Source organism: Erpetoichthys calabaricus, chromosome 4 (genome assembly GCF_900747795.2).
Source record: "Erpetoichthys calabaricus chromosome 4, fErpCal1.3, whole genome shotgun sequence".
Classification (NCBI taxonomy): Eukaryota; Metazoa; Chordata; class Cladistia; order Polypteriformes; family Polypteridae; genus Erpetoichthys; species Erpetoichthys calabaricus.
In genome coordinates, this window is record NC_041397.2 from 244,504,261 (window position 1) to 244,529,738 (window position 25,478).

General features: G+C 38.7%; 1 protein-coding gene across 2 annotated transcripts in view; it reads left to right on the forward strand.

Moving 5' to 3' along the window:
• The first annotated feature begins 8,936 nt into the window (after window positions 1-8,936).
• LOC114650723 (1-acyl-sn-glycerol-3-phosphate acyltransferase gamma-like) overlaps window positions 8,937-25,478 on the forward strand; it is a 108,715-nt gene continuing 92,173 nt past the window's right edge. The window contains exon 1 of one of the 2 annotated variants that reach the window (XM_028800531.2): window positions 8,937-9,167. The gene's annotated coding sequence lies outside the window, so the exon portion shown is untranslated. Of the gene's footprint in view, window positions 9,168-14,248; window positions 14,358-25,478 lie in introns of those variants that run through there. The other variant, XM_028800532.2, reaches the window with a different exon arrangement.

Genomic DNA, 25,478 nt, shown 5'->3' on the forward strand with positions numbered 1-25,478 from the left:
CAGGACAGCAACTTCAATGTACTGAAAAACCCCTGTGTCAGTGTGCGAAATACCTAGTGGTAATCAGAGGGTCCTGTTAGTGCTCCTGTGTTTGCTGAATACTGAAATCCTACTCTGGTGCTATGGAATATGCAATGCATTAGATTTGTATACTGCTGTCAGTTAGAATATCCATCTTAATAGAAGGATAAGTGTTCGTGTGTCTGTCTGTTTGTCCATCCAGTTGCTGTGTCTCTGTCATTCTAAAAGATGGAGCATCACAAACAGGTCAGGTCAGGTTTTGGAGCATGCAGTGGTACAGCATGTTGTCGCATCCACCACACGATGAAACAGCTTGGCATCCCATTTGGCAACCCCCTAGACAGACACACAATCCAGTACCACCCTCTGGAAATGACCATCTTCTATCTGCTGCAGCCATGTGTTAGGTGGGCATCCCCTTGGTCTGGTCCAGCCCCTCGGAAATTCAACAATGAGGATCCAGCGAGCCGGATCACCCTCAGGGAACAGCACCACATGGTTGTAGTTCTGTAACTGACACTCCCTCACAAGGCAGGTAACGTGCCTCATTCAGGACTCTGTGAGCAATAGCTCACTCAACACAAAATCAAACCACCAATACCCAAGGATTCTCCAAAGAGACACAGTACAGAAGGAGTCCAGTCTTCATCTCAGGTCACTGGATAGCGTCTGTGTCTCGCAACCATATAGCAAAATATGGAGCACCAGGACTCTAAAGACTTGGAACTTTGTCCTCTTGCAAAGATATTGGGAGTGTCACACACCCCTTTCCAGCAACCTCTTGACTCCGCCATAGTCTTTGAATTTGTCTACTGACTTTATAGGTAGAGTCACCAGAGACTGCTGCTGCCGAGGTGCATACTGTAAACCTCTCGACAAGGTCGACAGTCTCTCTGCAGATAGACACACTGCTGATGGCTGTGCCCAAGAGGTCATTAAAGGCCTGGATTTTGATTTTTATCCAGGACATTTGCAAGACTAGACACTCAGACTCCTTGCTCAGTCTCTCGAGAGCCCTGATCACAGCCTCCATTGACTCCGCGAAGATCACAGCATCATCTGCAATGTCAAAATCAGTGAATCTTTCTTCACCAACAGATGCCCCACAGCCGGTGGACCTCATGACCCTGCCTAACACCCAGTCCATGCAAGCATTGAACAAGGTAGGATAAGAACACACCTCTGATGAACCACAGAGTCAACACGGAAAAACACAGAGGTTCTGCCTCCACACTGCATAGCACTCACAGTTCCAGTATACAGGTTGACCATGATACCCAGCAATCTCTGGGGGAGCTCAATCAACAGAGTCTAACGCTTTATGAAAATCAACAAAGGCTGGAAAGAAATTCTGCAGATATTCGTGTTTGCGCTCCATGAGAACCCTCAGTGCCAGGATGCGGTCAATGGTAGACTCCTTAAGTGTAAAACCAGACAGCTTCGGTCACTGGTAGGTGAGCAAGTGATCACGGATCCTATTGAGGACGACCCTTAGCAAGGACCTTACCTGGCACTAAGAGCAGTGTTATCCTCCTGTAGAGGCCACAATCCAGGCGATCACCCTTCCCTTTCTGTTTTCCAGTCAGTTGGGATGATGCCCATTCCCCAAATGGAAGCAAAGATTGCTTGAAATGCTATGGTTCTGGAGGCTGATCCTTCATTTAGCTGTGAACCATCCAATCTCACCAAGGTGGTGAACCAGCTGAGGGTATTGATGGCTGCGGGGATCTGTGGTATCCGGGGTGAACTTCTGCAGGCTGGTGGTAAGGCTGTCAACAAACATTTGTCGTAATAAAATTCATTGCATATGTCATTCCAACAGATGGTGCATCAGAAACATTAACAATGCTTTTATGAATCCCAAAATGGAGCCCTATGCATTGCATTGTTATTAAAATAAATGTTGCATTACAAACATTTGTACTAATGTATTTTATTACTACAAATGTTTTGTGATATGCCATCTGTTAAAATCCATCCATCCATTATCTAACCCGCTATATCCCAACCACAGGGTCACGGGGGTATGCCGGAGCCAATCCCAGTCAACACAGGGCGCAAGGCAGGAAACAAACCCTGGGCAGGGCGCCAGCCCACTGCAGGGCGTGCGTGGACACACACACCAAGCACACACTAGGGACAATTTAGAACCGCCACTGCACCTAACCTGCATGTCTGGACTGTGGGAGGAAACCGGAGTACCCGGAGGAAACCCACGCAGACAAGGGGAGAACATACAAACTCCACGCACGGAGGACCCAGGAAACGAACCCAGGTCTCCTAACTGCGAGGCAGCAGCGCTACCCACTGCGCCACTATGCTGCCCATCTGTTAGAATGACGAATACAATGTGATTTACCACATGCATTACAAAATACATTCCAGTAGATGGTGCACTACAAACTTGAATGCCGAGGTCTGTGTTCATAACTTAGACTTCAGTGCAAATCTTTAGTAGACAAATCATATTATACATGAAAAAGACGATTTGCATACAAAGTCATCCACCTTGTACAATGTACTTTTCACTAGCATCATATAGAGTAGCCACTTTTCATGACACATATGCATCTCTAGCCAGTTACAAGCACAGAAGGCAGACACACCCTATTTCAAGGGTAAATCAGATTAAAATAGAACTGCATATGCTAATGTTTTATCATAGAAGGGTTTTGGGGTGACCCTATCCTAACATTGTTATATAGACCCACAGATATGTCCTTCACTCCAACTGTTGTTCTCTGTTCAATCCACTCACCTGGCGTGGAAGGAGACACAGCCTGCAGCAGCAACACATTTGCATCCTGGGACTATTGATCCGACTTCATCCAGCACGGACTGCTACTGTACTTCACTTCCCTTATTAGAGTATGTCTCCTGTTTTCTCTATACCCCAGATGGCAAGACAGAATTCAAGCCAAGCAAGGGGAGTAGGGAATAATCTTGTACTCAGTCATTATAGTCTTTAAATATCCTAAATATTCTTAATATGCCAAACTTACAAGATGCAAATACAAATTAACTGGTGTGGCAAATCAATAAATACAGCTTGGGATATTTCAGGAGCTGTCATAGACAGTGTTAGCCAATAAACCCGATGTGTGTGGCGTTCAGTCTCTTGAGGTGAGATTGCTGCATCTCATGCCATGGGTCTCCTTGGGGATTGTGTTCTTCCTCCTCCTCCTCTTCTTCTCCTTCTCCTTCTTCTCTCTACTCAATGCTTTCACTTTAAGCTTCTGACTTTTTGAAGTTTCTCAGAGTCGATGTAAACAACACTGGGACATCTCTGTCCAATGTATCAGCACATGTTTTCTGTAATCTTTACTATTCTTTATTTTTCTTTGTTTTCTTTTCCAATTCTTCCATGGTGATGTTCTGTGCCACCACCATCTGAATAAAGTCATACAAATTCCTAAGGGTGCATCTGAACAACAGACTTGAATGGAGCACCAACACAGTGTCTGTATACAGGAAGGGTCAGGGTCGCCTCTGTTTCCTAAGGATTTCTATGTTTGAATGTTTAAATGAAAAAGGATACTCCAAACTGCTAAGAGACCCACTGTGTTGAATCTTCTAAGACTAAGCCTTAAAAAAACAATAAAGAACTACGTAAGAACATTTATGTTAGGCAGAATGCTCAGTGGGGGTTAGGTGGTCTTTTGCCTGGAACCTCTACAAATTTTTGTTTTTTTCTCCAGCTTAATTAGAGTTTTTAATTTTTTGATTAATTTTTTTCTGTCCAACCTGGAAAAATGACCTTATTAACAGACTAAATTGTACATTTAAAGACTCTATTTCTCTTATAATTACATATCTGTCTTATGTAAGTGTACACGATTTTTTGTATATTGTTTATTCATTGGGTGGCGCAGTGGTAGCGCTGCTGCCTCTCAGTAAGGAGACTAGGGTTCATGTCCCGGGTCCTCCGTGAGTGGAGTTTGAATATTCGCCCTATGTCTGTATGGGTTTCCTCCGGGTGCTCTGGTTTCCTCCCACAGTCCAAAGATATGCAGGTTAGATGAACTGGCGACACTAAATTGGCCCTAATGTGTGATTGGGGTGTGTATGTTCACCCTGCGGTGGAGTGGTGCCCTGTCCAGGGTTTCTTCCTGCCTTGTGTCCTATGCTGGCTGGGATAGGCTCCAGCAGACCCCTGTGACCCTGTTCAGGACTAAGCAGGTTAGAAAATGATTGTTTATGCATTTTTTTCTTGTCTAATTTTAATTTGTTTTTCTTTGCATGTAATTACTACTTTGACACCTTGTAAAGCACTTTGGCCTACATCATTTATATGAAAATGTGCTATAGAAATAAATGTTGTTGATGTTGGTGTCAGCATCACTTGCACTAGATAGATAGATACTTTATTAATCCCAAGGGGAAATTCACATACTCCAGCAGCAGCATACTGATAAAGAAAATATACAGGCAGACAATAACTTTGAATAATGTTAACGTTTACCCCCCCGGGTGGTATTGAAGAGTCGCATAGTGTGGGGGATGAATGATCTCAGTCTGTCAGTGGAGCAGGACAGTGACAGCAGTCTGTTGCTGAAGCTGCTCCTCTGTCTGGAGATGATAGATGATGATGGAGTGGATATAATGCTAATTATACTAATTTACTAATATACTAATGCCATTTCCTCAGCACATTAATGCATGGAAAAACACAGTGCTCACCATAGAGTGGTAGGAAACATGTAAGAGTGACCTGCATATACCAAACAAGCTCAACCTCCTCAAGAAACAACTCTGATCCTTTCTGTATGCAGACTTTGTGTGGGTGCTCAAGTCAGTTCTGACATTCAGATGCACCCTGAGGAATTTGCATGTCGTTACCTTCACATCTTCACCATCAATGAGAACTTGGGGGCAGAGTGGGCTTGAGATGGCTATCATTGTCTCCTTTGTCTTGCTGATGTTGAGCTGCAGGTGGTTCAATTTGCAGCAAGTCCTCCACAAGTGTCCAGTATTCATTCTCCTGCTGATAAACCCAACTATGGTTGTGTCATCAGGAAACCTCTGTAGATGACAGCATTTTGGTATTGCATCTAAAGTCTGAATTGTACAGGGTAAACAAGAATGGAGCCAATACAAATCCCTGTGGAACCCCTATGCTAGTCATGACCATGTTAGATACACAGTACTTAAGCCTCACAAACTGTTGGTATGAAAGTTACGCAGTCCAGAATCCAGGACACAGTGGTAGAATCAACACTCATTTATCGGAGCTTCTCCTCCAGCAGTTTGGACTGTTTGGTGTTTAATGCACTAGAGAAGTGGAAAAACAATATCCTCACCCTACTGCCCTGTTTCTCCAGATGGGAGTAGACTCTGTTCAGCAGATAGATGACAGTATTGTCCACCCCTATGTTCACCCCTATTGTCAACCCCAGCTAGGCAATCTACAGAGGGTCCAGTGCTATTCTGATCAGGGGTTGCAAGTGAAGCAAAATTAGCCTTTCAAAGGTCTTCATCATGTGTGCAGTCAGAGCCACTGGGCAATAGTTACTTAAGACATTCAGCTGCACTATCTTGGGGACATGTTTTCCATACAGCTGGAAAGCTTTGTAGGATCAGACTCAGTTTGAAGATGCCCTGAAAGACTACACACAGTTGCCTGTGCACTCCTTCAATACATTGGGGTTAACACCATTAGCTCAGCTTTATGCTAAGTTTCTGTAGTTTTTCTTCACCTGGTCCACTGTGAAAGTCAATCATTGGTAGCTGAGAAGTTGGCAGAATGGTGGGTGTAAGTCATTGTAAGATGGAGACACTGGCAGTTGGTATGCAGAAGTGTGAAATAGAAAGGATGAAAGTGATTATGTAGATGATGGTACTTGGCCTGGCAGAGTAATGTGGTCTGTAGAGGGAGCACAAGGAGAAGTTAAACTTCAACTGGTTACCCTGGCACCAGGATGGGTAAACTGTGAGCAGGATGTTCACAGTCAAATCTGTTAAAGAGATTATTTAACTCATTAGCCCTCTCCACACTTCTCACATCTGATTTGCAAATTAACTATTTAAAGCCTGCAATGTTTTTCATTCAGAATCAGAATCACTTTATTGCTAGCATGTGAAACATACCAGAATTGATTTTGGTTAGGGGCAAAACATGGAATACAAAACAATACCAACTCAAGACAACACAGTTTCAAACCACTCTTTACCTGACACTGTGCAAATCACTATAGAAATACAACAATTTCTTGAACAAGGCATTTACAAACTTCAATAGTTAACTCAAATAAAGACAAAAACTATACAAAATAATATACATATCAAACAAGTTGGGTAAGTATGAAGTATTTATGAATAGACAAACAACACAGTTACCAGTTATATATTGCAAAAGCAGTTAGGAGTAACCCTATTTGAGTATATTTAAGATCTGAATACTTTGAGGAAAGAAGCTGCAGAGATGGCATGTATTTTGGGTCGCAATAATCCTGTACCTCCTCTGTGATGGCAATTTAATTAACAGATGGCTGCTGGGATGGGTGGAGTCAGTTGCAATCTTTACTGCTCTCAAATTCAGCTGAACAAATCACTGAGTCTTAGAAAGAGAGGAGCCAGAAGGAACCCAAACAGTGATTGAGGAGATCACAATACTCTCAATGATAGCTGAGTAAAAATTTAACAATATACGCCTTGATATGCCAAGCTTCTTAAGCTAGTGAAGGAAAAACAATCTCTGTCTTGGCCTTCTTGATGATGGAGGTGATGTGCATGCCCCATTTTAATGCATTAGTGAAAGTAGTCCCAAGGAAATTTAAATTACTGAACCACAGACACAGTCTGGCTATTAATTTGCTGCTTTGCAGTAAGGAGACTGTGGAAGATTGTGGGTTCGCTTCCCGGTTCCTCCCTGTGTGGATAGTGCTTTGAGTACTGAGAAAAGCGCTATATAAATGTAATGAATTATTTTATTATTATTAATTTGCAAAAGTGGACAGTTAATGACCTGTCGGCAGAAATCAATCCTTATTTCTTAACTTATGTCTCAGTTTTCAAATCCCAGCTGAAGACTCACTACCTCAGTTTAGCATATCCTGACTAGAGCTGCTGATTAACTGTACAGACTGCATCTCTGTTGTTGGTCATTAGCACTAAAACATAATTAACATGATAGTTAGAATTTGTTACTAACCCTCACCTATTCTGTTTCTCTTCTCGGAACTCAAATGTGGCACTTGGTGCCACAGCCCACCTGCCAAGTTGTTTTGCCTGCCTAAGGTAAAGTCATCCCTGATGGAGGATCGCAGGAATCATTGGGTAGATGGGTCCTTTCATCGGATTGGCTGGCCCAGCACTGTCTCAGCTGTGGAATGGCCAAATGGGGGAGGCAGCTTGATGGCTGAGGTCTCCAAAACACTAAACAAATCCAAATCATATTATGTGATATCATCTTCTGTTAAATTCTGCTCCATACTTGTAATATTTTGATTTTTATACTGTATTGAGGTTTACTTGTGTTCTGTTCTGTATATTGTATTGTATTGACCCCTTTATTTTGACACCCACTGCACGCCCAACCTACCTGGAAAGGGGTCTCTCTTTGAACTGCCTTTCCCAAGGTATCTTCCATTTTTTCCCTACAAGGGTTTTTTGGGAGTTTTTCCTTGTCTTCTTAGAGAGTCAAGGCTGTGAGGCTGTCATGAGGCAGGGCATGTTAAAGCCTATTGAGGCACTCCTTGTGTGATTTTTGGCTGTACAAAAATAAATTATATTGTATTGTATTGTGTATTTCCACTGTCTTAATAGGACTGAGCTCCAAATTGTTACAAGAACACAATTCTACAAGACAGCCCACCTCTCTTTGATAGGAAGACATGTCATTATTGGAAATGAGACCCACTACAGTTGTGTCATCTCCAAACTATAGGATTTTTACAGATTTGTCCCTAGATGTACAGTCATTTGTATAAAGTGAAAAAACAGGAGGGGTCAAAGGACACAGCCTTGGTTGGGGGAGGCTATGTTAATTGACAATGGATTTGACATACAAGGGCCTAGTCTGCTTCCTACCTGTCAAGAAACTCATAATCTACTGACAGACACCATAGGGTACACCTAACTGGATTAGTTTATTCTGAAGCAACTCTGGAACAATTATATTGAAGGCTGAATAGAAATCCACAAAAAAGACCCTCAGATACAGTAAGTGTTAGGCAAGTCCAGGTGCTGAAGACTGTAGAGGAAGCATAAATTAACTGAGTGGTTTGCTCTATGTGCAAACTGAAGTGGATCAAAGAGAGGGTCAGTGATGGTCTTGGGTAGGAATCATGAGACTTTCAAATACTTTCATAACCACTGAGGTCAAACCAATTGGCCTATATTTTTTTTCAGAGATTGTATCCTTCTTGGAGACTGGAACGATAGTGGCTACCTTAAAGCAGTCTACAGTTTTGCCCAGCTGCAGTGAAGTATTAAATATGTCAGTAAAAACAGATGCTAACTGATCTGCACAATATCTAAGTGTACCAGATGAGATTCTGATTCTTGAAATCTTTTTGTACCTCCTCTTGTCTCACAGAAAGTATAGGGTGTAGCGGAAAGGAATGACTAGGGGTAAAGGAAGTTGAAAAAGGTGAATCAAAGTTCAGTGAAGGGGAGATGGTGACACTGAAATGGGTGACACATGGGGCTGTTGATATTGATGGCAGAGGGTCATTCCTTTCGTTTTATTTTTACATACGAGTAGTATTGTAGTAACATTTGAAATAAAGCTGTGTGGCAGAAAACGATGGCACGGTGTGTTTTAGTGAGCCCTGCAATGCTTTCCTGCCTTGCCCATAATGCCGCCCGGATTGGCGCCCTCCCCTGCACTGGATGAAGTAGGTTTCAGAATGCAGTGCTACGCGCGTGTAGCACGTCCTGGGAACCAATGCTAAGTAACAGCTCGTGTTTCCCAGACGAGCCCTTTAAGCATGTGGGCCGGAAATCCTTGAGCGGCATTTACTGTGAATCGGGATGGAGCCGTAAAAGACAAAGCATATTTTGCAAAAAAAGGAATGTCAAAGTAGACATCAACGTGCACAAAGAAAATACGCGGGTCGACAGTTGCTGTTCATTCGTCAGGGATTAGTTTTATTTACTGTGTCGCAACCGCCTTCGATACGTGGACATTTAAGAAAAGCAAGAAGGTGAGTACCCCATTCCCATTTTTAAGATGATTTCTCACTCCAGGTGACATTACTGAACAATTCGTAGTGAATCCCTTATCTTCTGTATAAGACAGCTAATTTTGCACAATATCCTCTTCACTATCTCGCATGACGGTGTTTCTGTAAAAGGTGGCTCGAATCCCGTTATAGCGGTTGGCTAACGGTTTTTTTCCGCTTCCTTGGTGGCTCGCCTAATCAAAATCACTTCTGTAATGGTAAAGTGTTTTAGGAGCTGCAGGGTGGCCTCGAACGCCATTCGTTGTTTCAAATTCACGGCATTTATATTTGGCAGAAGGACCTGAAAACTACATTTTTCGCTCTTTTAATAGTAATCGTGTTTTATTGTATGCTATGCGAATTCATTGAAAACACAAGCCTGGGTGTCTTTTGAGGCGTGCAGCTCGCGATTGTCAAAGCACGAGATTTGTCTGGAGAGTTTGGGGCGCTGCAGAGGGAAGTGAATGGGCTTCTTGAGCCCCTGATAAACCTGTCAAGGCATTGTAATGTTAATACACTTTTACATTATTAAACAAAATTTAGTGCTTGGGAAACTAAAGATTGATGTGTGTTCTTGCTTTCACTTTGCGTTTAGTAGGTACCATGTGATTTTTAACAAAAATGTAAAATACTGTAATATAAGGAGCACAAGGTAACATTGTCCGTCCTGCTTAATCCGTGCAAGAGTGGCAGGGTGCTGGAATCAATCCTGGCAGCCCTGGGCACAAAGCCATCACAGGGCCAGTTTGTTATAAAATAATCATGTAAATAATACTTTGAAAATAGTTTGGGTCTATGTTTGAATCTTTAAAAGTGAACGAACTGCTCTATCGCTGCCCACTCCCACTCAATGTGAGATTCAAAATAGGCTCCTAAATATTAGGCTTTGAAATTTTTCTCATTTCATCTGCCCAGAATATCATTTAACTTTAGCCACCAAAATGAACTTTTAGTGCTTTTGAGGGTTAGCATGTGTTTCATTGCTGCGTGTCTATTTTGACACATCAATAAATTGCAGGTGGCGTGGGTGCAATTCCATGTATTGTCATATTGTGTCAAATGTTATGATGTTGTCTTAGGGTCAGTCTGTATTATTTCGACACATTTTTAAAGTTTTTGCATCATCATTTTTGTTTTCTTATGAGACTTGTGTTATCTTAACTTTCAGAGCTCTGAAATATTTCAGAGGTTATTTTAAAGAGTAAAAGTTCTATTTGAGATATAGATATTTTTCTTCACTGCAGATAGATGCATGGTGATCTGAACTAATTTCAGGTCCTAAACACATTGAATAACAACACAGTTCTCTTGGTTTGAAGTCAGATACACAGTACATTATTAACAATTAAGTAAAAAATGATATTCCTCTCCCTGTATGTTTTTTTCTGAGGCTTAAAAACTATTTCTTAAAGAAAAAATGTCACTTTTGGTGTAGTTGTCTCATAAAGGGAACCAAGTAACAGGCCATTTTTTTTAAATACAAGTATTATCCATGCATATATGTTTCAAAATAACTTGTTATTCCAAGCCCTTCATTATTATTTTTTTTACAGCCAAATGTAGTAAAAGAAATGCATTTTGTGAGATGAATAATGACGACTGAAAAAAAACCTCAGACTTGCACAAATTTAAATTTTACCATACAATTAAAAAGTACTCTTTTTGAGCGTTCCAATTGTATGTAGCTGAGCAGTGTAGCTTTGATGTGAAACTTACAATTCATAAGAAAACACATTATAAAGTTTTTTTTTTTTTAAACACTGTACACTGTGAATTGTGTCTATACCAAGGGTATTTTTTTGAATAAATAAAACATATTTCTGAGCTCTGGTAAAAGGGTCAATTCATACATAATTTTGTCAAAATCAAAAATTGCTGATGCCAAGACCATTTGATAAATAAAAATGAAATGACTTCTTATATTGTATATCCCATTGTCACATGTCAATTTTATCTTAAATACAGTATCATAAAGTTCTTTAAAAATGTTTGACCCTGACTAACTAACATTCTCATAATGGAGTACCACAGTTCATTAACTTGGAATGTTTCTCACTAGAGCTCATTTATTCATCCAGTCACAACAATGTTAAAGTGGTTCTATTTGTCATATTTAACATAGGTTGAGATCAATAACATAAGCTCTTGTGGGGTTGGTCGTTGATGTAGGTGATGTTTTTTTGCTTGCCTGGGGTGCTTATAGACCCAAGTCCTCCTTGACCAAATACACTTGCAAGATGTTCAGCATACTGACTACTACTAGTTCTGTTCCCCACCATTAACAAAGTCCACATGTAACCAGTCAGTACAATAGTCATGGAGTATGGAAAGATGCTATGTAAAGACTTTTTTTTTTTTTTTTGGTTAACTGCTTCTTCTTGAATAATATTTAAATTCATTACTTACTTTTTGAATACACATTCTTTCCCTAAAGATGTCCAGCATGTAATTATAGAGCTAATAAACTTCACAGAAGCTTTCCATGTGCTTTTGCAAAAGTACAGCAGAGCCGTTGTCATGAATGAAACTGTCCAGTCATGTCAGAAATCCTTGTGTGGAAGAAAGTATGACAGAAGAAAACCCAGGCAGGAGGAAGCTTGTCAGTGTGCATTTATTTTCTTCTCATGAAAAGGGAGCAGCCCTGTGGCCAGCTGTGTTGCGGGCAGGATACTTTGAACAGAGGCACAGGATCTTATTTATAACCACTTTGTTATCAGAATAAGTGTACACAACATGTGATATAATGTTAACATTTTTACTAATTGGTCCTTTCAGGAGCATGGATTAACCATGTAGCACAATACTTCATTGATTTGCTTATTTCTAACATGCACATACTGCTCAGTATTGTATATTTTATCTCCTTTATTCTGATTGGTTAAAGTGCATTCCCCATTGAGCCTTTGCAGTTTCTTGCATACGTGCAATTTAACATGTTTATCATTCCACTCTTTCTTATCATCAGTCAGTCATTATCCAACTCGCTACAATGGGACACGGGGTCTTCTGGAGCCAATCCCAGTCAACACAAAGCACAAGGCAGGAACAAACCCGGGGCAGGGTGCCAGCCCACTGCAGGACACACACACACACACTAGGGACAATTTAGGGTTGCCAATGCACCAAACCTGCATGTCTTTGGACTGTGGGAGGAAACTGGAGCACCCGGAGTACATGCAGACACGGGGAGAACATGCAAACTCCACACAGGGAGGACCCAGGAAGCGAACTCAGGTCTCCTTACTGCGAGGCAGCAGCGCTACCACTGTGCCACCATGCCGCCCCTTTCTTATCGTGCACAATACAGTTTACAAAGGTGTTGCATTTTAACCTTACTTTTTCTTTGTAGGCTATTCCACAGCACTTCCATCACTCCCATTAAGGCAAAAGCACTAAAATTTTTCTTCTACACTTGACATTCACTTAGATTCACTGTCTTTGTGGGAATTTGATGAAAATGTTTTTTAAAATAACAATTCTTCAACTTACAATAATTTATTTTTGCAGACTTTATTTTGTAGATGTGTTTATTTAAAAGCTGGCTGAAATGTCTGGACACATAAAAAGTTAGAGAATTTGTGTTCTTTGTTTTAAACGCAAATTGATCTTTCTTTCTTGGTGCTAAATGGCCTTTTTAAGAAAAATTCCTTTTCCATACATATGGGTATTTTTGCAGTACTTTATTTTTTGAATGCTCGTTAGTAGTTATTTTATTATGGTGCATGGGAATCGTGTCGGGGTGGACCCTTGGGTAATACCAGTCACTTTTCCTTTGTTTTTGCTTGACTGAAGCCAAACAGGCATTTTGGTGAAAAGGGGGGATGCTTCCTTCCTGAAAAATCACAAGATTTAGCATTTGTTTTATCTGTTTTTGTTTTTCTTTGATTGAATCTCATTATTTACAGTCCCATACCTTCATTTTGTAATGGATAAAATTACCTACATGTTTCCCTGAAAGTCGTACTTTGTTTTTGTAATTGTTTGACATGGTTTTGAAAGTATTTCTTTCTGTAATTTGTTTCTTTAAGTTGAAGTTATATTTTTATTGTTTTATTTCAAATAGGAACCCACTACACTGTGTAATAAAGAAGTTTTCTGCATAAACTGCAGTATTTTATGCAAATTGGTCACCCACTTTATCAATTATTAATGATTTTAATGCACTGTTAATACAATAGTATTCATATATTTTTAATAGTGTGGAGTCAGTATCATCTTACTATTCACTGAATAATTAATCTGGCATTTGCTAATTGTTTGCCATTTTCATCTCCATGAAAAAGAGATTTCTATGGGTGCAACTGATTAACTCATTTCTATATTTGTTAAGCTTAAAGTTGATGCTTCTGTCAAATTAAAATAATTATTCTGGATGTAACTTTATTGATCTAAAATCTGCTCTATGATCAGGTGTTCTCTGCCAGGGTGCTTACTGCTTTGCCTGTTGCTTCACAGCAGTCTCTGTTGTAATGTTCTTCTGGATGATGGAAAAATAAATTGGGGTGAATAATGTTGATGCGTCTGTTGGTGAATTAAAATGACGAGAAACAAATCACTTTGTTTCTAGAGGATCTGGACGAGTTGTCATCGAGCAATGGGCCAAAATCCTAAAGAGCTGATAATATCACTGAAAGTCAGAGATGATCAATCAGTATACATATCTCTAACATCTGTGAGTTTTCTTTGGTAGCATACCATTATGAACTCTTGTTTTATACCAAGCAAGAAATTGAGCAATGTGGGTGCTTGATTTTAATTAAAAAACAAGTCTGTTGGCACTGAAATCTGAAACCACATATATTTTGTTTTCCTGTATTATTCACGTTCAATAAGAAAATGGAAGTCTTGAATTGTCTTTGTCAGAATGTTAAGCAACTGAAGTGAGAAGATTAGGTAACTGACATTTTTGTAGTTGTTGCTTTACAAATAAACTTTATTTATTTTCTTAAAAGCAATTATAAAATACCCATTTTGTACAATACCATTTTATAGGGTAATGTTTACATTGAAGTATGCTATTATTTTTTTCAGTGCTGTTCACCTGAATATCGAGTGATGGATGAAGTCGTTCCTTCAGATTCATCTTCTTATGAGTGTTTTACAATTTTTTAAAAACAGAAAAATCTTTCACACTTTTTTTGAAGTGTCATGACCACCAATAATTCTGTTCAGGTAACTTTTTCATTTAGGATAAGATGATTTAAGAAACTAAATTTACATGCATGATGTGCAGAGGTTGATTATATTTCTCTGATTGAAAATGGCAACAATGGAAATTTTATCTTTTTTTTTTTTTTTTTTTGCTGACATAGCGGGCATTTTTCTCGTTGGTTCTTGCACTTTACAATATGAAATCAAAAAGAAATATAAAGCTTGGTTATTTGTTCTTTTACTACTAAAATCAAAATATGGATCTAACTGGGTAAAAAAGCGCAATCACAATATTATGATTGTACAGGATTGTATTTAACACTTTTTTTTCAGATCTTTGATTTCTTTTTTTTCTTTCTTTTTTCTTGCCTTCAATATATCAACCTAATTATTAATTGCTTGGTCTGTCATGATCATAGTCCTAAGGATAATTGTTAAGATCTGTGAATTTGCCTGCATTGTTACATGTATTTTCAAAATAATTCTTGGCTATTTAAATTTATGAAACCATTGTAATATGTGGGGATGGATGTACAGTACTCAACAAGATTTTTTTGTTCATCACAAAGAAAACCAAAGATACATAAAGGTTTTGTGTGCACTTTAATAATAAGACAATATTTAAATATTTCCTATGTGGAAACACTAAATAATGCCTTATCCATAGTCTTTCAATTACTGGAGGATCTTGTTTGCTTAAAATTTCCATTTGAAAATGTAACTAATAAACCCATATAAATTTCCAAGATTATGGCCTAGCTTTGCATTTTACATGTTGCATATGGCAACATGCATGTAAACCTAGAAAGATGAATTACAGTAGAAAATTTAAAGCAATGTGCATAAAAAATTTAATAGGTTTGACAAACAAGAGGAAAGCATTCAGTCCATCTCACTTAGCAAATAGCTAAGTTGTTCCAATATCTCATCCATATATCTTAAAGGTTATTGAGGTTTCAGCTTCAACTATATGGCTCGGTAGTTTGTTCTGGATTCCCACAACCATTTCTATGAAAAGTTATTTCCTGACTTCAGTCTTAAATGCTCTTCCTCATAATTTCCACTGGTGTCCTTGAGTTCAAGCTTTTCTGAGGCAAAAAAGATTTGTGAGATATTCCAATGATACATTATCACACTATGAGGTAGTTGCAGAAACAAAAATGAAAGAGAGAGATGGAAAAAGTGTAGGTGTACTCTTTCTTCAAGTCAATATAATGACTTTTTACTTGTTAGGTCTTTATTGACTATTATTTCCTGGCACTTGTAAAATAGTAATGTTCCATTTTTTCCCATTAAACACTCAAAACTGAGTGAACAGGTAATTCTAATCTAGCAAAGTCATGTTTAGAAATGTTACTAAGTTCAGTGTGTTTTTAATACAAACCAAAATTTCTGCTTTGTTTTAGGTGGTGCGTAAATGTCACATTATGCCTAATTATGTTGAGAAATTTAAGAAGACAATGTATTTGAAAGTTAGTAATGTAAAAAGGTACAGTGGTGTTGGAAGAAGGGGGCAGTGGTCTGGTAGCTGTGGTATTTTACAAATCTTATAACTCGGAGATTCTTGTAGACATGAGGTTTGCAGGCTGAACTTTCTGAAATTAAATTATAAAATGTATAATGTATAGTTTTAGACCACATCATAATGTGCAGTTTTATATGAAAACCAACTGATATAATTTTTATTTAATTATTGAAAGTGTTTTGTTTTTTAATTTCCAATCTGTAAAACACTGTTTTGTTTTAGTTCTGTATAAATGTTACTTTAAGTGAATTCTGCTTGTTGCATTTTTGATTGAGTTTTAAACAAAGACTGTTTGATGTAATTTTTTTGTTGTTCTAACACCTTCAAATGCATATTAGTTTTAAGAATCCTAATATATGTAAAATTGATGTAGCTTAATATATGCTAGATTACAAACAGACACAATTATTTTAATATGCTACGCTGATAGAATTGTGTTTTATGTAACATCTTTCAGATAGTTGATTTTAATGAATAATTTGAATTTTCTTATTATTGCACATAATGTGTAAGATTTCAAATGCTTTTTAGAGATCCATTTACAACTCATTGCTCGTCAGAAAAGAAATTCATATAGTGAGCCAAAACGAGGTACTGTACCACATTCTCAAGGTCATTGCGCGAGTCAGAGGCAGCCGAGTGGGTTGGGGTCCTTTGATAGGCGATCCTTTGTAGTTTTCAGTTGGCAACAGGCCTTGGTCCAGTGTGCACTGTGCTTTCGCTGTCAAAGCGTTCTTCAAAAACAACGAGTCCATCATCACTACCCAGCGTGCCTTCTGAACGCACTTCAGCATTCCTCTTAATGGTGACGTCCCAGATCAGACAACAATTCTTCAGTGGGTGGCTAAATTTAGACAGATGGGTAAACAATTGAACAGAAAATCTCCAGGCCGTCCTTGGACTGTATGCCTGAAAATATCTTAAGCTGTAAGGGCATCGATTTTGCAGTCTCCTAGACATTCAGCACACAAACATGCTTCTGCCTTAGGCATTTCCAATGCGTCTTTGAGGAGGAATTTGCATGAAGACCTTAATTTCCATCCATACAAAATGATGGTAGTGCAGGAACTCGCTGAGTGAGACTGGGAGAACCGTAGAGATTTGTGCGCGAACATTCTGCAAACTGTTCATCAAGATGCCATTGTCATGTGCAGCATTGAAGCACATTTCCATTGGAATGATTGCGTAAATAAGCAAAACTTTAGTTATTGGACTGAAACCAATCCTCGTGAACTTAATCAAAGACCCCTGCACAGTAAGTATGTTACAGTTTGGTGTGCTGTTGCAGAATTTGGCATTGTAGGGCCTTACTTTTGTGAGGAGGGGAGAGCAGCTGTCATCGTCACTTCAGAATGTTACATTGCAATGCTAGAGAACTTTTTGTGACCCAAACTGGAAGAAATGGATGTGGTGGATGCCAGGTTTCAACAAGATGGAGCAACAGCTCATACGATGTGGAGATCCATGCAAGTTTTGCAGGAAATGTTTCCAGAGAAGCTGCTCTCCCTGAGCAGCGATGTCCGGTGGCATTTACATTCATTCACCTGATCTCACTCCGTGCGATTTCTTCTTGTGGGGCTATTTCAGGTCGAAGGTATACACACACAGACCTCCAAAACCTTGAAGCCCTCAAGGATGTGGCCATAATGAAATTTATTTTATCTGGTAGTGTTTTTGTAGAATATACGTATAAATGTGGTACTTCTTTTTGGCTCAACTTGTACTGCCATGCAATTCATTGATGTTATCTTAACCTAGAAAACTCCTTTCAGTATCTTTTCAGGTCAGGTGGTTAAGATGAAGCAATAGTGGTGTGAAGCCTTGCCAAGAAAATGAAGTGTAACCCTGTGACCTAAAACTCTAAATTAATTTAATTTTTTTTTTTAAGGGAAAGCACACTACACTGCATAGGATAAACTTCATATACATATTATTATTTTTATTTAGCATGCACCTTTGTCCAGGGCATCTTTCAAAGCAAGTTAAATACATACAAGAATAAAGGTGCAAGGATTAAAAGCAACAGAGATAAAAAAAAGATAAAAAGCAAACACAAGGGAATTAGAATAACAATTATAATTGAAGCTACAATACTACTAATAATAACAATAATAATACAATTTATTTATATACAAAAAATCTGTATCCTAAACTCTTTGTTAGTGCAACAATAGCTACCCTGTAGGACAGAAACTAAGCAGTCCCAAAATATTTAATAAAAAGATGTGCTTTCAAAAGGCTCTTAAACAAAGTAAATTGGTTGCTGTTCGAATATATAAAGAGAGATCATTCCACACCTTTGGAATTAGATTGGAGAAGCATTATCCAGTATTGGCATATCTGGGAAAAGGAGGAATGGTCAGCAGATGCACAGGGGCAGATTGGAGACTTCTTGGAGAGACCAAGAAGATTGGAGATATTGAGGAATAGAACAATGCAGGGAGCTGTAGGTCAAGATGAGTTTAGAACTGGATTCTTGCAGCAACAGGAAGCCAATGGAGAGACAGAAGGAGAGGAGTAGAAGGAGTGAAAGAAGGAACAGAGAACCCCAGATGAGCAGCTGCATTCTAGAGGAGAGGAGAGGTCTGATTGCAACTGAAGGATGTCACGCCAGAAGAGAATTGCAATAGTCCAGCAGAGAGAACCAGTGTCTAGACAAGGAGATGTGTGGCATAATTAGTGAGGAGATGTCAAATGCTCTGCATATTATGAAGAAAGAAGTGACATGACTGGGTTTTTGAAGATAAATGTTTAATGAATGAGAGTGAGTTGTCCAGAGTCACGGCAAGATACCTGACCATGGATGATGGTGAAGGGGTGACATCTTCCAGAGTGATGCTTAGAGACAAATCTGAGGAAAGAGAGTTGGAAAATAAGTACAATATATCTGACTCAACCTGCATATCCCTGAGTGTATCCCTTAACAGGAAGGCTGGATGGGTTTGAAAACACTGGAGAAATCGAAAAGCATAATCCTCACGGTGCTGCCAGCTTAATTTGACTGAAATGGAATATAGATCCTGAGCAGGAGTGTACATTTCTAAGAATCTTAGCTCACCCAAGCACACTGTTAGGTTGATTTAGGTATGTGATTGTGCCAAGATTTTACCAAAATGATAACACAGAAAAACCATATGATATGGATTATTTCAAATTAAATCCACCCTTCCTTTAGTAACCTATTTGAGTAGCTGTGTGAATTGGTTTATGCACCACATACATAGTTGAAGGTTATTTTGCTAAACATGTATATATTTTTTTTAAGATTAACATTTTTTGTATTTTCACATTTTACACCAGTTTGGATTGTGTTTCTTTAACAGGCATGATTATATAATACAGTGTGGAGGATTTAATTTGCAGAGATATTTGTGGATGCAATCATTATGTCATTACAATCTGGATTATTCATTACAGACTTAACTATCTTTAATTTTCGACTGTTTACAAATTTAAACTGAAACTAGCAACTTATAAGAAGGTTCAAGGGAAGCCATGAAGATGAATGTAACATACATTATTATTGTGCTTAAAGTCAAATTGCATTTTTATATTTAATGAATATAGCTAAGAGATCTCCTTTAAAATGATTTTTAACTTTTGTCATAATTCACCCTTTGTATTGTATGTAAATGTATGCATGAAACTTGCATGTGTAATACTTTTTCATCTATTGTTTTGGTAATAATTGTATGGTTAAATAATAATGAACAGAGAAAATGTGTAGTTCATGTGTATTGTCCATACAGTAACTGTGTTTAGTTGGTTAAGAGAACATAACCTGATACTACAACATTTTAAATGGTTATTTATTGTTAGACATTTGTAGGTGTCTGAAACAACAGTTGTTTAAATGATGCTGTTGTAGACAAAGCATGATACTGTTCATTATTGCATTAGTTAAAAAATTATATTGGTTTTTTTAATTCACTTTGGGTAGTATGGTTTGCTTTACTTTGGTATTTTCAGTAGCCTATTTAATACACAAAACCAAAAAACAGCTTAATGAGCAAACTGAATTTAAAGCAAGTGTACAGCATAGAGTCAGTCAATCTCATTTCACGTCTTTAAGAGTGTTGAGTGGTACTGAGCATACTGTCTGAGCATGATGTCCCTTATTTTATGTTCAAAAAGTTTTACAATATAACCAAACATTCTAATTGTATTTCTAATTTTTTTACAAATTGACTAGACTGTAATTTATAACATTTTATTAACTTTATTAAAAGCAAGTAACATTCCATACAAGCAAGTCAAACTTGACAAAACTAAGTTCAAATCAACCATCACCCATGAGAAAGAGATCTAGGCCAACAGACATGGTACAGCTTTAAGAGTAGGGGAAAAAAAGGGAAACCAATCCTTTTCCCCCTAATTTAAATGCTTATTCTAAAATGGTATTGATTAATGTGACAATGTGGGTTCGCTCCACGCTCCCATCTTGCTTTTTGGGAGCCCTTGAACCCTGCACCGTCGGTAATGTTACCGATGAGCTTGGCAGTGAGGCATAACAGTGGAGCAAGGGGATGGTGTAAAAAGGTGTCAAGTGCTTTTATTAAAAACAAAGTATTCAGAATAAATAAAGTGCAGTGCCTCCAAAGTCATTAAATAATCCTTAAAAAGCAGGTGTTCTTGTGGAGGTTAAAAATTCAATAAACAGAAGAAAAAAACAATCCTTTAAAATGACGTGGTTAAAATAATGCTAGAAGCAATCCCTTAAAAACAACACAAAGCCTGGTGCTTCTTTTACCAGGCGGCTCTCCTGCTTCTCCCATTTGGGCCATGCAACCGGAGAGTCGCCCTTCTGCAGCTGGCCTTCTCTCCACATGACTGATCTGGAGGCTCCCTGATCCCTGGCTTCGGTTGCACTCTCCCGATCGAGACTTGGCTTTAAACCCAATGGCCAGGACGCTTGCATTAGGGCTTCTACATACAAGCCTTCCGGCTCCCGCTGCCTTCTTGGCCTTATGCGGCCAGCCGCCCTTCTTCTCCAGTCACTCCAGCTCCATGATCGCTCAGCTGGAGCGACCGCTTCCTTCTGAACTTGATTGCAACATTTGCAGGTTGGATCTTGCCCTGGAAACATTTTGGACAATTTTAAAAGAGACTGATGTATCTGATAAAAGATTTTAAGTTGAATAATTGTATGCTTTGCACATATGGAACTAGAGTGAATTCTGTGCATGGCTGCCTTGCACTCCTTTTCTGAAATCTTGAATAAGCAATCCTTTTCCCACTGTACTCTGGGATCATTGAAAGGGAAAGCGAGATAGAGCGGTTAGGAGCATGCGCTCATGCAGTGCATTGCCGCACCCACCACATGACAAACCAACTCAGGATCCCCCAGATTAGGACCTGAGTGCAGCCATGCAATGGGTGACACCTCAGCACCACACTAGGTCAGATAGAATGGAACTAGTGTGAGGTTTTTTATGGAGATTCTGCCACCACCCCCCAGGTTTTTTCTTGCAGGTTGGATGGCCTACATGCCGGCTGGATGCAGATTAGTGTCATACCCAGAATGGAGCAATTGCAGGTTAAAGGCCTTGCTCAAGGGCCCAATGAAGTAGAGTCACTTTTGGCATTTTCTGGATTTCGAACCAGCAACCTTCCGATTGCCAGTGCAAATCCCTAGCCTCAGAGCCACCACTCCACCCAAGAGAGGGGCTTCATAATATTTTTATATATTACAGAAATGCTGTCTGAGTCCTCAAGACTGATCAATATTTCTTCCGGAATAAAAGTAGGAGGGAGGTGAGGAAAATTGAACAGATTTTGTTTAGCAGAGTTTCTAATTTGAAGGTAGTGAAAGAGTTGTGTTGATGGAAAGTTAAATTTGGAGTGTAACTATTCATAGGATGCAAAGACGTTATCTACAGTATGTACAAATCTCTAAGTGATTTAATCCCGTATGTTTTACAGTCATTAAAAACTGTGTATGTTTGAGAGGGTGGAAAAAGGTGGTTATCATGAAGATGTGCCACAGATAAAAGCTTCTCTGTTTTGAAGTACTTCCTACATTGGTTCCATATTCTAAGTGAATGAAGCACAGTTGGGTTATTAGTATATTGGTGATAACTTGTATTTACTGTGTTACAAAGCAAGGAATATAAAGTAGTATGGCAGGATTTTTCTATTGTGGACCAGGGCTGTGTATGTTCATCTATTTGTGTCAATGTCCAGGTTTTAATGGCTTGTATATATGCCACCCAGTAATAAAATTTGAAAGTTGGGTACAGCCATGCCACCTTCTGCCTTAGGTCTTTGTAGGGTCGCCCTTTGGATGCGTGGATGTTTTGAATTCCAAATAAATGAGGTTATGATTAAATCTGACTTCTTAAAATTGATCTGTTAATGTATATTGAAATGCTTTGAAATAGAAAAATAAGCTTAGGAAGGATAATTCTTCCAGCTAAAGTGAGATGAAGGGTAGACCATCTATACAAGTCTTGCTTAAGTTTTTCCATGCAGACAGCAAAATTTTGTTGATAAAGAGCTTTGTTTACTTGTGATGTTTACCCCTAGGTATTTAAACTGCTGTGATGATAAAAGGGAAGGAGAGTATCTTAACATCATTATTCAGAAGTGAGATTGGTCTGTATGATGCACATTGTAGTAAGTCCTTATTTTTCTTAGGAAAGGCCGTAATTAATGCTTGACAAAGTTTTAGGTAGAATTTTATTGTATCTAGCTTCTTTAAATGTTGCTAATTAAAGGGGAGCTAACTTAATTGAAAAATTTTTATAAAATTCAGCAGGGTAGACATCAGATCCTACTGCTTTCCCACTCTGAAGTGAGTTTATAGCATCTAGTATATACTGTATAGTTATAGCATTTTGAGAGTGCCAGAGGTTTATCTAGTTGTGGTATCTGTAATGCATCCAACAACACATTTGGTTGTGTCTTTTCTTCTTTAAACTGAGTAGAATATAAAGTCTTATAATAGTCTCTAAATTTGTGCATTATATTTTATGGTCAATGTTTTTGTCTCTGTATGTGTTGGTAATTACTGGTACTGTGGCATTGTGAACTTCGTACTTGTGGATTTATTGAGCTAAGATCTTATTAGCCTTCTCTCCATGTTCATAGTAATGATGTTGTGATTTTAAAAATTAGTTGTTCCATTTCTGTTGTGGTCAAGAGATTGAGTACTGAATGCAAAGCCTGTCTTTTCCTAGGAAGTGCCTCATTTGTACACCTGGCATGTTCTTGATCTATTCTGCTAATTTCACTGCCTTCTTGTTTTCCGATAAATTTTTGTGGGAAAGATATGAAATAATCTGGCCTCTTAAGAAAGCCTTCAGAGTTTCCCAGAGTATTCCTGCAGAGACCTCTGAGGATGTATTTGTCTCTAAAAAAATCAATTTGCTTGGATATAAACTCTGTACAGTTCTTGTCTGCTAATAAAAGTGGGTTAAGATGCCAGCTGTGATAGGAGTATGTAGGGCATAGTGATTTGAGCTCCATGATCAAAGGGGCGTGGTCGGAGATAACAATAGCGTCATACTTACAAGATTTAATTGTAAGCAAGAAATTGTTATTTATAAAGAAATAATCAATTCTTGAGTAACAGTGATGTACTGGTGAGTAAAATGAATATGCTCTTGAGTTTGGATTTAGAAATGTCCAGGGGTCTGATAAGTTGTGATCAATTACAAACTGTGTAATTGTTTTTTCAGTGTTAGATGTCATTGCCCCTGTGGCTGGAGACCTATCCAGGTCTGGATTTAAAACACAATTAAAGTCACCAGCCATTATAATTTTATGAGTGTTTACATTAGGAATGGATACAAATACGTTTTAGATGAAGTCTTTATTATCCACGTTGGGTGTGTAGATATTTATCAAAATCACTTTATAGTTAAATTATTCATGACAATCACATATCGCCCTTCAGAATCAGATACTACATCTAAGACTACAAATGAAATTGTTCTATGTATAAGAATTCTCAATCCTCTGGTTTTCTTTGACTGTAAAAAATTTATTTCAGTGCAAAACCCTAAATCGTTTACACATGTTCATTTTTGTAGATGAACATCACTTAGTTTGTATATATAATCAGATTTTTTTTCTGTTAGTATTACTTTGCATTTCTCTACATTAAAGATGCAATTTTTCTACATAAAACTTAAAGGCTTGCTTCATTACAAATCCTTGTTGGACTGCTTAGATTTTCTTTTTCTATGTTGTACTGACCTATCAAAGTGTATTTGTTGTTATTCTTGAAGAAGTGGTACTACACTTCTTTTGCTTAACTTTTACTTTTGTTATCTATTATTGTTAAAATGTGAGTATTTGCAAAGTACAAAATTACAGTATGTGTTATGATATGCTTTTGCAAGTTACTTTTGATAAACAAGTCATAATAAAGAATAATGACACTTTTTACAAGTTTTTGTTCAGTTTTGAAGATCTGGATTTATATCAATTTGTTTTTCTGTCTTTTAAGCATTATCCCTCCAGTTTTGGTGTCATCTGCAAATTTCACAGGCTTATTACTTATTAGAGTCATTGTCACAAATGTAAATTGCAATGGGGTCAAGAAAGGACTCCACTGATGATCTTACCCCATATAAAGCACTATCTTTTCCTTAGTTTTTCTCTCCTGCTTATTACAGGGTCTATAAAAAGTATTCACCCCATGAAAGTTGTCACATTTTATTATTATACAACATTGAATCACAGTGGAATTAATTTGGCTTTTGTGATATTGATCCACAGAAATTAGAGGTTTTCGTGTCAAATAAAAATCTCTGCAGGTCAGGTCAGGTTGGGGAGTATGCACTGTACAGAACACCACACGACAAAACAGTTTGGGATCCCGGTTGGCAACCCCCAGACAAGACACAGTCCAGTCCAGTCCCACCCTCTGGGAATGATGATCTATCTGCCGCAGCCTGGTGTTAAGTGGGCATCCCCTTGACCTGGTCAAAACGCACGGGTCCCCAACAATAGGATCCTGCAAGCCGTTTTACCCTTTGGAAATCACGCCACATGGCTGTAGTGCCGTAACCGAAGCTCCGTCACAATGCAGCTAATGTGCCTCATTCAAGACTCCATGAGCAACCATTCGTTTGACACAAAGTCAAACCAGCGGTACCCAAAGATTCACCGAAGAGACACAGTACTGAAGGAGTCTAGCCTCCGTCTCAGGTCACTGGACAGCGTCCATGTCTTGCAACCATATAGCAAAACAGGAAGCGCCAGGACTCTAAAGACTTGGACCTTTGTCCTTTGACAGAGATATTGAGAACACCACACACCCCTTTCCAGCAACCACCTCATGATCCCCCATGCTCTCCCAGTCTGTCTACTGACTTCATAGGAGGAGTCACCAGAGACATGAATGTCGCTGCTGAGGTAAGTAAACCTCTTAATGCAGTTGACACTCTTTGCAGGCAGACACACTGCTGATGGCTATATTCAGGAGGTCATTAAAGGCCTGGATCTTGGTTTTTATCCAGGACACTCACAAACCCAGACACTTGGACTTCTCACTCAGTCACTCGAGAGCCCTGATCACAGCCTCTGCAAAGATCTCAGCATCATCGGCAAAGTCGAGATTTGCAGGAGCAAGAACACATCCCTGATGAACCCCAGAATCAAGGTTTGGG